The sequence below is a fragment of the Rhyacophila brunnea genome, unplaced genomic scaffold (genome assembly GCF_057557595.1).
Source record: "Rhyacophila brunnea isolate RB1 unplaced genomic scaffold, BYU_Rbru_1.0 scaffold_13, whole genome shotgun sequence".
NCBI classification, from domain to species: Eukaryota; Metazoa; Arthropoda; class Insecta; order Trichoptera; family Rhyacophilidae; genus Rhyacophila; species Rhyacophila brunnea.
Genome location: NW_028232785.1, coordinates 4655726 through 4669319, shown reverse-complemented (window position 1 = coordinate 4669319; position 13594 = coordinate 4655726). Strand labels below are relative to the sequence as shown.

At 33.1% G+C, this 13594-nt stretch overlaps 2 long non-coding RNA genes across 2 annotated transcripts; one reads left to right on the top strand and one right to left on the bottom strand.

Annotated features, from left to right (window-relative positions):
* Window positions 1–211: 211 nt before the first annotated feature.
* On the bottom strand, window positions 212–4618 carry LOC147076215 (uncharacterized). Its single transcript, XR_015069625.1, has 3 exons — window positions 4390–4618; window positions 3374–3503; window positions 212–1740 (listed from the first exon to the last, which is right to left on the bottom strand). It is a non-coding gene; the product is annotated as an uncharacterized LOC147076215 (long non-coding RNA).
* A 283-nt stretch (window positions 4619–4901) lies between these two features.
* On the top strand, window positions 4902–9750 carry LOC147076214 (uncharacterized). Its single transcript, XR_015069567.1, has 4 exons — window positions 4902–5109; window positions 6362–6508; window positions 7057–7161; window positions 8117–9750. It is a non-coding gene; the product is annotated as an uncharacterized LOC147076214 (long non-coding RNA).
* The last annotated feature ends 3844 nt before the right edge of the window (window positions 9751–13594 follow it).

Genomic DNA, 13594 nt, shown 5'->3' with positions numbered 1-13594 from the left:
TTATGTTGATGTCAGTATCTTGGAGACCTAACTTTAAAAGCCAATTATCTCAAAACTGTATTTTTAGACTAAACGTTGTTTGCCAGTATATTGACGATATAATAATTTCATGTGGCTTTTAAAATACCAGATTTATAAAATGGATAGTTAGTAAAGACAAGCGAAACTGGAGTATTTTAGACATGTAATAAAATAAAAATTAACCAATTTTAAGATACATATTTTATTATACACACTGGCATTGTTTCATAATATACTCCCTTTTAAGGGCTTATTTACACAAGACGCGTGATAAGAATAATAAGAGAATGTGAAGATCAATTTTACCAACGTATGAATTATTTGATGTCAGTTTCATTACAAGCCATTCTATTTTCAGCAAACATATTCTTTCACTATTCATAATATATAGATACACTGCTAATAAAAATATGAGTTTTAAATGCTATCACAAATCGATAGTTCCAGCTGTCTTTCCACAGAGGATGGTTTAATTTGGATAGATGAGTTAAATGATAAATAATACATTAAAATTAATAAACTTCTACAAATGTAATGCATAGATCAATGCTACATATTTTTTTGGAAATCAATATAACCACCGGTTTTGTGTGAAAGACTAGTCTTACATTGACAGCTGTTGAATACAGGAATGTTTTTTTATTTAAAAATAACACTGATACCTAATTAAAATATTAGATTCAAGATATTTTATAATTCAATTTAAAACGAGAAAGGGCGAATTAATATATCAAGCAACCTGGGATCTCATTTTTACATCTAAACAGTGGACAACCCGTTGCTTGTGAAATAAGATATGCTCAGGCTTAATTAATCGAAAGATGGCGCTGACTTAAATCATTTTTCAGTTAAGAGTAAAAATTCCTGTTTTTCCCATGTACACCTTAATCAAACCCTTTTATCAAAATGAGTCATTTTGTGTTTATTCATAGTACGAGATGTGATAGAAGAGTAATTACATTGGTCACATTTAAATGGCTTTTCACCAAAATGAGACATTTTGTGTATTGTCATACCGCGAGATCTTATACATGAGTAATTACAATGGTCACATTTCAAGGGCTTTTCGCCAGAATGTGTAATTTTGTGTCTTTTTATTTTACAAGATGTTCTACAAGAGTAATTACATTGGTTACATTTAAATGGCTTTTCACCAGAATGAGTCATGTTGTGTGTTTTCATAACACCAGATTGTATACAAGAGAATTCACAGTAGACACATTTAAATGGCCTTTCACCAGAATGAGTCATTTTGTGTAATTTTATACTACTAGAACGTATACAAGAGTAATCACACAGATCACATTTAAATGGTTTTTCACCAGAATGATTCATTTTGTGATATTTCATATTTCTAGGTGAACAACTTGAGTAATTACATCTGTCACAGTTATATGATTTGACGTCAGAATGTATCCTTTTCAAAACTGTTTTGACATGCGACATTTTGTGAAGGTTCAATAAATCTAATGCTTCAAATATATCAAGACATATTTCGCACACAAATCTTAGTCGTTGAGAAAAAGTATTTGCTTGAATATTATTTCGTTTATCCGTGACAGCGTCTATATTTGTGTACCTCTCAATATATATGTTGAGCTCTTTTTTAATATCCTGCTCGTCAATCTGGATATCATCGCAAGTCGCTTGTTCCATTGTCATCATCCGAGACGATTTGAGGCTCGAAACGTTCACCGGTATGGTAGTAGCAGGGTCAAACTAAAAAAAACAAACCATGAAGGATTTAATGAACATAATTATGACAAAAAAATATTGTGGTACCTTACTAAAACTAATTCTAATGAATTTAAAATTTGTACTATTTCATTTAAGTTCGGTCTTCGCCTTTTGGAATATTCAAATAACTAATGATCTATTATCAGGTTTTGACGATTCATTAGTCATTTTATCGATATATTATTGCGCTAACTATAATATAAGTCTCTCAGCCATCGTTGGGTGCCATGTAGCAGTGTTTATATTTTATACATTTAAAATAAAAATGCATCCGACAATTAAATTTGTGTTCTCGTAGATAACGAGCTGTAGCAGGTTAGAATTTCATGATACTCATCTCAAGTTGACATTTCAGTCAATGTGTTGCTGTTTTAGAGACAAGTGTCAAGTAAAGTATTGAATAAATTTTAGATACTGGCAAAAATGATTAATTGTCGGAAATCGCAATTCATGTGCGAGCCTTTGTTTCGCCTGTAGTCACTGCATGAAGAAACATGCTAGAAGTGAAAATAAGTACAGAATGTCGCATGGATAACAATTTAGAGGTAGGTACATCCAGTGTACATGGGATTCAGAATGGCCCGAACCGTGGCAGTATAAAACCATAGGAAACACAATGTTTACGTAGGTACCTACTAAAACATTCAACAGTGTCAAGTTGTTAGGTATCGCTCTTATTTGCAGAAATGAAAAGAAAAAATTATTAAGTAGGTACCTATGGAAATTGTTTTATTATTTCTATGGTACCTACTGGTGACAGCTAACAATGTCAAAATATTCGAATGTTTTACAGTTCATTCCGTCACTATAATCATTCCACCCCATCACAAGATCAGTATTCTTAGGTAGGTACCTAGGTACTGATACCGACAAGAAAAGGGTGGAGAACTCACATGTATGCTGGCAGCGTTCTTCACGAGTATCACCTTGATTGAGGGTTGTGTGGACATCAGGACATATAATTCAAGATAAAACACGTCTTTGATTTAACAATTTCCCTGCGCAGGGACGTTTAATTACATTAACTTTCCAGACATTGGTTGGGTTACATTATTAATTACACTTAAAGGAGTCTTAGATTTAGCTATGGCACAGTCACTATGTGGGAGCACTATGTGGGAGCACGTGTTTGAACACATTGGCCAAACGGGCGCGAAAACGTTTTGTCGGGGACGCGACGCGTGGTTTTGAGGTGGTTATAGGGATTATTAATAACACAATAACGGGGAAAGAGATTCACTAACTTATCATATTGAGACAAGCGTGGCCAGGCCACGCCGAGCACGTGGTCCTGGACACCTACCACTCTCCCGGGAGAATTTGTACTGCCCGCAATTATCTACGACGGATCTATCGGTGATGAGACAAGAGGGAGGGGCAAAGGGATGAAACAAAAATTACGGTAAATTTTTGTTTGTCTCTCGGCAAGTTACCATTTCCTAGTAGCTGGGCTTAGGTATTCGCCCTTTTTGCCGCTGTTGAAATGTCCCGTGGCGATGTTATTTCGTAAATCAGGGGTGGTGAACCCTAATTCGAGGGCGTATGATTAGGTTGTGGATATGTGATTTGAAACTGCGGACCGGGGGTTTTTTCCATCTGGTGACAGTACTTACACGATTCACTTGTTCCGAATAAGAACAACCCTGTTGCGGTTCTTCATAATTGGCTTCAATAAGCTCAGTCTTGATGTCAATTAGCTGAGAATCTGTCTTCAATGGTATTATTGTTGGGTATGAAACAATATTCTGAAAAAGAAAACATTATGTAATAAAATCAAGAATATTTTTAAGAAGACCGACAATCACGTGAAGCTCGACCACACACTTGAGGGGTCTCGGCTCTTACACTCTGCAATGAGGACATGTGGGTCGATTCAATACTTATCGGCCGCTAGAATGATAAATATTATCAAACTTAGGGTATGTATGTTTGCAACAATTACATCCAACGTATTGTAATTGTTACAATAAGTGTTAATACTTTGATACAAACCTACGTTAAGTTTGATAATATTTATTTTTTATCGGTCGATAAGTATAGAATAGACCCAATGGTGTGTATATCGTTATCTAACGCCAAACTTCAATAAGAACGAGTATTTTAAAATATAATGACAATAAGCATATTTCAAACAATACTAATCTACGATAATGTTTGAATAATTAATTGTCAATGTCAATTTATACCTATTATAAATTAATTTTAAATAAAACAAAATAATATTACGAATATAATTATGGAGATGTTATAAGGACACCTCTAAGTGGAGGAGACTGGTCCATACTCAAACATGTCCACCAATTCAATTGCTATACTGAATTAAACTCTATAATAAGAATACGTAATGTTAATTCAAAGCAAATGTACCAACGTTACCTTATCTAAATAAATCGGTTTAACTATCGCTGGCATCTCATTTACAGTAATTATACCTAATCGTTGAAAGTGTTAAATAGTTTCATTCTACGGCTATTGATAAATTCCTAATTCGATTTCCAAAATATCTACATAATTCTTTCGGAAATATCCTTTATTCCTGTTTACATGAATATATAGTTGGCGTTATCAGTTGTTGATTCACTGGAGAATATTTACCATGAGACAGAATAAAATAACATTTGGAAAACTAACCTCGGCAGCGTGGCAGGGATCGTCAGCATCCTCTTGTTTGATGTAAGTATTTGACTCTGGATTTTTACCATGTAAGGACACATCGAGCAAACGTTGCTCAATTGCATCAGACTCGAAGTCACCTCCTTCGCGTTTTACGTCCATTTTACGATTTGAAAGCGTTCGTTCTCAAAGATTATGGAGTCACACTGAAAGCAATCCTAAACCGGTATCTGGCAGCCGTGATAGTAGACGATCATTGCTCCCGCCATAGACAAAAGATACCGAATAGTATTGCCACATTATATGTATTATTTTAATATGGCGAATTTTAAACTTAACGAAATAGGTATAATTATTACGCATCCTATCAATTCTATTATGAAATATAAAAAAAATATGAAACATTGGATGTATGGTCGACAATCGACAGTCATAGGTGATAACGGTCTTGATTATTATGGCGGTGGCAATGCAGACGATTTGTCTGGAGATCAAAATCGTTTAGCCAATTGTCTATTGGCACGAGTGTCAAGTCTCGCCTACTAGTGTCTGTGTGCCACGATCAACTTGATGACCAATTGCATGCATAAAATGAATATTAAACGCGAACGAGACGACTCCGAACCTGTTGCAGAAGAGAAGCAATGGTTTGAGGTACCTGTGAATCATGATCCAAACAGCCAGCTGCTTACCTACATAAAGCAAGAGGACACTGACGAGGCCGGATACATTTTTGAGGTTAGTGTTTCATAACGGATTGTTGTATGTCGTAGTTTTGTTTGTTTTAAGAATTATGTTGTCAGACGTTTTTAACAGTGTATGTCTTTTGTGTAATAAAAACCGTGTGCAAATGCGACACAGTTCCGAGCGGCCTACGTCATCCGTATAGCCCTAGTTAGTTTTGCTGCAAACACTGTCCCTGTACTTTTAACTATGAGTTTTCGTAACAATTGATACCACATTGACATTGTTATTGATACCATTGCCCACAAACAAGGCATTTATTTCCATTTTGGTAGTATTGACTTGTGTGTCCCTGATAACTACCTTAGAAATCGGAAGCATCACTTGTTTGTTCTCCCGAGGTGCAGAACTAACCTACCTTGGTGATGCCAATTGGGAGGGCAATAACTCTGTTCAACGAAATCGCTTCGGATGTTGATATATTCCATCTACGTGAGGATAAGTATAGGTGGACGTTATTTTATAAATTCTTGAAATAGGGTCTGCTTAACTCATCCGGTGTACTTCCTTGTACTTATATATTTTTTTGTATTTAAACATTTATACTGTGGAATCTATCTCTTTTAATATGTACCTAATATTGTTTTAATAATATTTCGTTGTTTCTAAATGTCATGTTGTGAACGTCTTAAACTTATAATTTGAAATGTCCACAATATGTAAAATAAATGAATGGGATTGAATTGAATTGAATAAAATAAAGTCAGCTGCTGTAAACATGGGACTCCGGATAAACGAAACTAAAACAATGTACATTCCTGTTCTTGACAGTGCAACAAATGATAATAAAAGTTTTGTTATTGGCGGCGACGATTTTGAAACTGAATTCATTTATTTTTCAAGGGTAGAAATAAATCGCCGGATCATTTATTTTTGAATTAACATTTAGTATTCTTCTAGAGGTTTATAGCAATTGGTTTGGCCGACATAATTTTCGAGTATGGACAAGTTTCCTTCAATTATATTCATAATATTATTTAGTTTTATTTCAAATTAATGTATATTAATTACTGATATTGACAATTCTAATATTATGGTAGATTAGTACCCAATGTTTGCAATAAATATGCTTGATGTCATTATATTTTTAAATACTTGTTCTTATTAGACAACGACAGACACCATGTCCATATTGCAGAGTGTAAGAGCTGAGAACTCTCGAGTGTGTGGTCGAGCTTCACACGTATTGTCAGTCGTGCTAAAAATATTCTTGGTTTTATAACAAACGTAATATTTTATTTTTCAGAATATTGTTTCAGACCCGACATCAATAACATTGAAAAGAGATACTCAGCTACTTGACATCAAGACTGAGTCTATTGAAGACGTAAAATATCCATTCAATTATGAAGCTCAGCAACAGGGTTGTTCTTATTCGGAGAGAGTGAATCGGGTAGGTAGTTTTATTTTAAATACTGATAGAAATACTGATCGTGTGAAAACTGTAAGAGTTGGAATGAACAGACAAATGTCAATACCTACATAAATAATCATATATGCTATTTATTTACCAACAGTCTTGATTCTACAACGCAAAAAAATGAAAGCCGATGTTTTATTAATAGAAACAAAATGAACATCTTGACCAACGTTGAATGTCTCAATACGTAAATATTTTGTTCGCTATGGTTTTTACTGCCATGGTTCTGGCCATACTGAATCCCATGTACAATAGACGTACCCATCCCTCAGTTGATAACCTTTCCATGCAACATTCAGTTCCTACTTTCACCTAACGTATGTTTCTTCATGCGGTGGGTGCAAACGAAATAAAGGCCCGCACAAGATGCCTTTTCTAGAACAATCTCCCATTAGATTTCCCAATACCGTAAGTAGGGTGCACCCTTATCAAAAAACCGATTTTTTTAATTTTAAAATGTAGTTATAAATAAATTATTGTTGTTTCAGAAGGCCACTAAACAATCTGATATTAATTTTCAGGGAGTTAATTTTAAAGAAGAGTATGTTGAAGACACAATAAGCCAAAGCATTCATGAGGTTCCAGAACCCGGTTGCTCTTATTCGGAAGACACACCAGTAAATCAGGTAGGTACACAATATTCTAAAAAAGTTGAACATGCGTTACGTTCTGAAACGGAGAAGTTTATGTCAGAGGGTTTGTTTCCACTTTGAAATCACACAACGGGGCAAGCGAATATAAGTAATAGTTTTCTTTTCATAAGAAATATTATAACGAGATATGTAGATGATATGCTTACTACCACAATTATTGTTACAAATTATGTAACAATTGTCAATATGTCACGAGTGCTTTGATATTAGGAATGGTATACTGTTTTTTTTTTTGGCTGAGAAAACGCAGATGTGCGCGGGTATAATTGCACCTGCACATATTCATTTTCAATTTGTTCACTATGTTATAAAAAGTTACATTGAAATCTTCAATGCATAAAAATATAAACACTTATATTATGTTATCGTCATAAGATTAGACTTATATGATTTTTTTTATTTATACAATTGATATAATCAATGCCTACCAGTAAAGCAATTAATTACACAATATTCCAATATATTGTAAACAATATTGTTAATGTGACTTGCACTCAGGAAGAAGTACTAGTCTGCTGTTAAAAATATGTAGGTGGTCACCGAATATAGGTACATAGGATAAGGATTTTTTGATGAACATAGATAGAAGACTGGTGTCTTATTATGAATCTCCATAAAGTCTAGTGAATTCAGTATGCGGCCAGATTCCCTATAAGTGTTATTTTTAGGGTTAACGCATACCTGCCATATATATCTAAAGAAGATAATATGTTGTGTTGGGAACATAAGCAATCTTCTGACATAATATATTAAGGATCCATGAGTATTTACTTGAACTAAACATACTGATATATCTTACCAATACACCATTTCATTCTGTAAAAAGGTTCCTACATATCGGTAAGATGTTTGATTTTTAAATCTTATTTTCTGATATACCTATGTTGTTTGTCACCCTTTTAATGGAATATACTCCACGTTATTTTAGTTGATTCCTGCAACCACTGCCATGACATATTCCGCTAGTCTCGGATTGCCAGAGAGGATCGTAGAAGTACAAGAGCCATACGATGAAGTACAGATTGACTATCAAGACATTAAAAAAGAATTGGGGCTATATGAAACGATTACTAATTTAGTCAGTCGCAGTGCTAAACGTAAGCAAATACAATCTAACGTCACAGATTCCGATTCATTAGAGGCCGTTATAAGGTTAGAAAAAAAATCGTTTTATAACGAAAATTTTGTGTGCAGTTTTTGTTTTGATATTTTTACATCGCTATCTCTATTACAGCTTCACAAAGCTTGTCATAAAAAAATATTTGCGGAGAAAACGGGTAATTACTTTAGCCGTCGATCTAATCCGATGAAACTACAGAAAATGACTCATTCTGGTGAAAAGCCGTTTAAATGTGATCAATGCGATTACTCTTGTAGACTATCTGCTGATATGAAAATACACAGAAGGAGACATTCTGGAGAAAAACCTTTCAAATGTGATCAATGTAATTACTCGTGTATTAGATCTGGTGAAATGAAATTGCACAAAATGGTACATTCTGGTGAAAAGCCATACAAGTGTGACCAGTGTGATTACTCGTGTATAGGATCTAGTGGGCTGAAAATGCACAAAATGACTCATTCTGGTGAATATCCATATAAATGTGACGATTGTAATTACACTTGTATACGGTCTGGTGCTATGAAAATACACAAAATGATTCATTCTGGTGAAAAGCCATTTAAATGTAATCAATGTGATTACTCTTGTATACAATCTGGTGATATGAAATCACACAAAATGGTACACTCTGGTGAAAAACCTTTTAAATGTGATCAATGTAATTACTCGTGTGTAAGATCTAACAGGATGAAATCGCACAAAATGGTGCATTCTGGTGAAAAGCCATTGAAATGTAACCAATGTGATTACTCTTGTATACAATCTAGTGATATGAAAACACACAAAATGGTACACTCTGGTGAAAAGCCATTTAAATGTGACCAATGTTATTACTTTTCTAGAACATCTGGTAGGATGAAAAAACACAAAATGTCTCATTCTGCTGAAACCATGTAAGTGTGCCCAATGTAATTACACATTTATAAAATCGGATTCGAAGAAAAAACACAGAATGACTCATTCTGGTGTTTAGTTATTTCGATGTTGTCAGTGTTATTCATATTGTGCACGTTCGGAAAACATGAAACTTCAAAAAAGTTACTCATTCTGGTGAAACGCAATTAGAAGTGGTCAATGTATTTACTCATTTACTTCTAGTTTTATAAAATTACAAAATTACTCATTCTCCTTCGACTTCGTAAACTTTGCCAGCATATCACTCAACTTTTGTTTATTACTTTTAAAAAATATTTTTAATTATAAATTATTTTTTTAAGCTTGGTCAGACATGGATCCTTAACACCCAAACAGTGTTCTAGCCTGCAAGTTTTGGGCGCCGATTCGAGATATCCCCAGTTGTGTGCTAGCTCAGGGTATTGGTTGAATTCAGGATTCACAAAAATAATTAAATAAAACAGTATTTTTCCTTTGGTGATCATGTTGCTTTGTATTTTCAATGGTTATTTTTTTTACAAAAAAAGAAACTTGTGGAAAGTGACATAGGTATTTATTATTATCGTTTCTGTAGTCCCTAATTAACTATTTCTTAATATCACTTATATTCTAATTATTATTGGTCGACATTCATTTTATTTTAGGCGCGAGAGAGTTCGCGTCTCAATTCCACGTCCGCTCGCGACTACGTGTTTTTTCGACTCCTTTAAATGTTTTTTTTAAGGGCCGCCTGATAGTTCAGCGTGTACAGTTATGCAAAAGAAATATCATGCTATCTCTCTTCCACTCTTACATCTTTTACATCCATCTCTTTCATACTCATAAAAAATCTTACATAGACTTACAAGTTATTCCTGTTACAAAATTATTTACAATTTCAATGCTATGAAACTTAATATTATACTTAAAGCTACTGGTTTGAAATTTTATATCTAGGTACATATTATAATTAGAATTCTAAATCTAAAATTTTCCTTATATCCAGATAGCCAAGTGATTTATTTATTCCGGCTCCCCATTGACGACGGGAAGTCCAGGAGCAAGTCAATACATATGGAAAAATATTGTGAAATTAATTCTTAATGTTATGAAATTGCGAAATCATATTATACCTATTCAGGCACTGACCATGCACAGTACATGAAAAATGAATATTCGATAAATAATACCTACTATATTTTTTATTGCGATCTGGGTCCCAGGAATCTAATGAAAACCACAAATAATTTCGAGAGCTTAAAGTCAGACAACGTTATCTACAAAAAAGTGTTTTTTTTTTTTTTTTTTTGAGATAACGTTATTTTACATTTACGGCTAAATGATAGGCAAACAACGTTATGTCAATCTTTTCTAATTTCTTATTAAATCGTCAGTAAAGTTTAACGCTAATTACATAAGTTACCCTTGTTTTCATGTTTTTTAAAAACTATCCCTATAAATTTTAACATCATCATAAGCAAGATAAATGTACAATACACAATAAAATATAAATATTAACATTAGGTTTTAAATAAACATTTCCCTTGTTAAGTTACAAGAATCTAAAATAACGATTTTTGGCTCTCCTGTAAAGTTGCACTTTTGTAGATAGTGTTGTTTGACACTAAGCCCTCGATTTACGCAGACAGCTGTTTTGGGCTATACACCCATCGCATGAACAGTCGATGGGTAATTAACAAAAGTAACTATGTTTTTTAAACCATTATCATGTAGGTCTGTCACGTAAACTCTAGTTTAATTAATGTAATAAAAATTATGTAAAATTGTATTATTCTCCGTGTAATGTTTTCCGACCGGCTGTAGATTTGTGAGGGCTTATTATTCGGTAACAGTCGTAAAACCATGAAACCATGTGACTATCAAGTTAATAACTTTTAAATGCTTATCCTGAACAAAAGTGTGTTTTGCACGTATGACGTTATTGCATTACACAAATGTCAACTAAATTTATAAAACAATGTATTGATTTGAAAATCAGTTAATCGATACTTTCGTGAACAAAGAAAAACTAACGTCAAAAATGCATTTAAAGCGTCGGCGATCTCTTGTTTCACAGGAGTATCGAAGCCAGGGCCGTTTGAATTATCCATATGTAGATCAAACCATTGCCCTGTGTCCACATCAGATTCGCTGCCTTCTAGTTCACGTTTAACGTCCATCTTGCGGAAATATTCAAAAACAAGGACAATAATAATTACTTTGTATGACATGCGACGTAGGAGTACCCATAGATACCGGCCATATACCCAAGCGATGACGGCCCAGACAGGAACCTAACCTTAAAATTATATTTTTTATTATATTCCGGATCTATCATTTTCTCGGCATGTGGCGTTACTCATGAAGATTATATTATCTTAAGGATTAAAGAAAATAGATGCTAAGCTTTCTTCGGCATTTATATATCATGAAATTCCTATAGTTCCTATATACGATAAGTCCACTTTTAGTCAAAATTGAGATAATGATAACATTTCTTACTACCGGCAGCGCTCCACACTAATAAATTGTTGATCAGTTCATAACGGCGATACATTCATATGAAAGGAGAATTTGAAAATCACGATGAATTCCCATCGGCGATAAGTCCACGGTGCGGTTTGTTCCAAAGGCCGATGAGTTCATGCGACCTTGTAGACAGCCAATTAGCATCGAGCTTTTGCAAAAATCAACATGGCCCTTGTACCTAGCAGTTTGCGTTATCAAAAGTGTTTCAAGTTTTTAGTAGAAATACAACGAAATAATGTCTGACCTTACCCAGAATGTTTTGCTAAAGTGGAAGGAAATACATCAAGGAAACGAGTCATCAATTAGGAATTATGAAAAAAGAACGTGGTTCATCTGGAAAGGTATTTAAAATACCACCATTTTGCTTTGAATGTTGGCAAATACTGGGTGATTGAGAAATTCCCTCGAATTAAACAATTGTTTTTAATTTAGTTATTTCCTTATTTTTTTGTAATTGTTCTACCTGAACAAAATAAAATTTGTGTGATTGTAAACTTACCTCGTTTCAAATAATATTTTTTTAATAACATTTTGTTCTGTTAAAAATTACTCAGATAACGTTTATTTAAAAAAATATATATTCTGATTACATTATTGATGGTGCATTGAAAGTGCATGTTGTTTTTTTAATGTATGCTTGAATGGCTAACAACCATTCCTCGTAAAAAAGAGTGTTAATATAATCTTCACTCTGTGGAGGTTCGTTCGAACTGCTTAGGAGCGATGACGGTAATTAGGTTATTTTTTTTTACATTTGTGTATCCTTTTCTACTATAACTTACCTAAAAAACCTTTTAAAGTTACCAGCTAACCATGTTAATATTTTTTTGATTTAATTTTATTAATCACTTGTTTATTAGATGAAGAGAAGACAAAACTTATGTTCGATTCGTTCTAATGTACCTATTAAGTTTTATGATAATAAATAAATTTAAAAAAAATACGAATTTTATTTTACTGACAATAATTTCCACATCACGATTGAAAGCATTCTAACAAATTATTTTTGTTTTTATTGAAATAATAATTGTTTTTATTTCATCGTTATTATTCGTTTTTATTTCATTAATTCATCGTTAGGTTGAGAAACAAAGACCGATAAGTCACACCTACTGGGTTTCTAAATATGATTAATTTGACAGTTGGCTTCAAATGCCGATAATTCCATCACTGTTTTGTCAATTTCTCCGTTACTCCTATGAAAATGATTAATTTTGTTGTGAATATTTGTTTATAAACAACAAACCACTATAGGAGACCAGGAACTATACGACTCAATTGAGATGTTCATATTAGTATTTACACATTTTGCACCATAGGGGTAACTTGTATTAGTTATATTATAGCTTAATAATCAATACGTACATATTATTATTCACGCAAACAAGAAACTGCGTTTGGGCTTATTATCCCAAAATTCCAGCCTTATATTATTCTATGCAGAGTTCGTTTTAATATCTGTACCTCAGAGGCAGACGGATGCAAGTGCCAAATACCCAATTGTTCAGGAGAGCCAAAAACAATTTTTATTTTAAACGAATATTCATAACTTCTAAGAAAATATACATAATATAATGATCATTATTTTTTTTATTCTAATTCAATTAAATTACTTCTGGAATATGTAAGAAAAGAATAAATATAATACAATTTTAAGTATATCTAAAAAAATAAAATAAAAAACGTAGTGTGGATTTGCATCCTTCGGCCTCTAAAATGTTAAATGTGGATTTGTATCTTATTTACCTAGCCAAAATAAAACAAATTATAAGTTAAAAAAATTTATAGGTATAAATATAACAAAGCAAAACACATTTTTTAAAAAAATTTTATTATGTATTCATCATCATCACCAGCCTGAATCTATTCACTGCTGGATGA